This window comes from Amphimedon queenslandica, unplaced genomic scaffold (genome assembly GCF_000090795.2).
Source record: "Amphimedon queenslandica unplaced genomic scaffold, v1.1 AMPQUscaffold_12640, whole genome shotgun sequence".
NCBI lineage: Eukaryota > Metazoa > Porifera > Demospongiae > Haplosclerida > Niphatidae > Amphimedon > Amphimedon queenslandica.
In genome coordinates this window covers 19184-20578 of record NW_003547124.1, presented here as the reverse complement: position 1 = coordinate 20578, position 1395 = coordinate 19184, and the positions used below count along the sequence as shown (strand labels likewise).

The 1395-nt window shown below is 33.0% G+C and overlaps 1 protein-coding gene across 1 annotated transcript in view; it reads left to right on the top strand.

The window, feature by feature from the left end:
* LOC100632973 (peptidyl-prolyl cis-trans isomerase CWC27 homolog) overlaps positions 1–1395 on the top strand; it is a 6091-nt gene that overhangs the window by 1933 nt on the left and 2763 nt on the right. The window lies entirely within an intron of this gene.

Genomic DNA, 1395 nt, shown 5'->3' with positions numbered 1-1395 from the left:
TTTTTCAGTTCGGCCATTTTAAGAAAACTTTTAAATTTTGAAAATTATCCAAGGCTATAGCCCATGGTTTTTTCTGAAAAATGACTCCAAAATGACCCCCAATTTTTATTACATTTTCCAATACATAATTATGTCCTAATGCTGTGTAGAAAGTTTGAGGTGATTCCGATAAGAAATGTTTGAGTTATGAGCATTTTTAGAAACAAGCTGAAAATTGGTTCTGTAATCACCTCCAATTTTTATTACATAAAAAAACTTACTTAGTTGTGTTTTATCCTAAAACAGAACTAAGTACATGTAAGTTGTGTTTTAATGTTAAAGACAACATTACCTTAAGGAGACAATTGTTTGCGGGTATTTAATTTAGCGAATTTTAGTGATTAAAAAAATTGCTAACTTAAGTCCGCGCTAATTTTAATTTCTTCATTGAAAGTGGGTGTGGTCACAATGAATAAAATGGCGGCCGTCAGCAAGTCTGAGCTTATTTGCAGCAAACGGTCAGCAAGATAATACTAAACTGCTGTCCAAAGACTTGTCTAGCAGTTAGCCTAGGTTAACAAAGCAGATGACAGTCTTCTTCATTCAGTGACTGCTTCTAACTGTAAGCAAGATAACCGTACATGTTAATGGCTGCAGAGTCAGTGATGAAGCCGGCAATTTAAGCAAGATTAATGCAACAAGATCTACTGTATTAGCGTATTTAGACTTGTGCTATTGCTTTGCTTGCTCTCATACATGTAGATCACAGCACATAATCTATAGCTTGCTTAGGCTCGCCCCTTTAATTCTCCTAGAAGTATATTAATACCAAATGATCAAAAACGCTAAATTAAGTACCAGCCAAATGTCAGTTTCATGAAAATCGCTAAAATAAGTACACACTAATAATTGTCTCCTTAAGGTAGTTTCAGTCCTAACTAAATCAATTAATGTTTAACATAATGTCACCTCCTCCACATTATAATGAGACACACATTAACTGATCAATCATTAGCTGATACTAATGGACTAATGTTCATATACTGTATATTACATACAGTCACTAGTCAATAGTGTCTGCTGGAGTAGAGGAGGAGGTGTCTGTTATAAGGAGTGTATCTGTTAATAGTATCACATTGTACCAAGAGTGGATAATTATCCACTCTTGATTGTACTAATAATAGTGATAATGATAATTGTTTTTAATAGTTGTTTGTCGTGCTTGAAATTCATTTTAGTTTTAATATTTTGTGTGTAGAATATTTGATTTAGTGTCACCTTTATTTTTTGTTTGTTTATATTTGCAAGACACTTGAGTCACTTTTTAATATTTATGCTGTTTTTTTTATTTTGCTTGTGGGCGTTTATTTGAGTCCTTTTGTTTGGTCTATTGTCTGCTGTAGTTGGAAGTGCTTA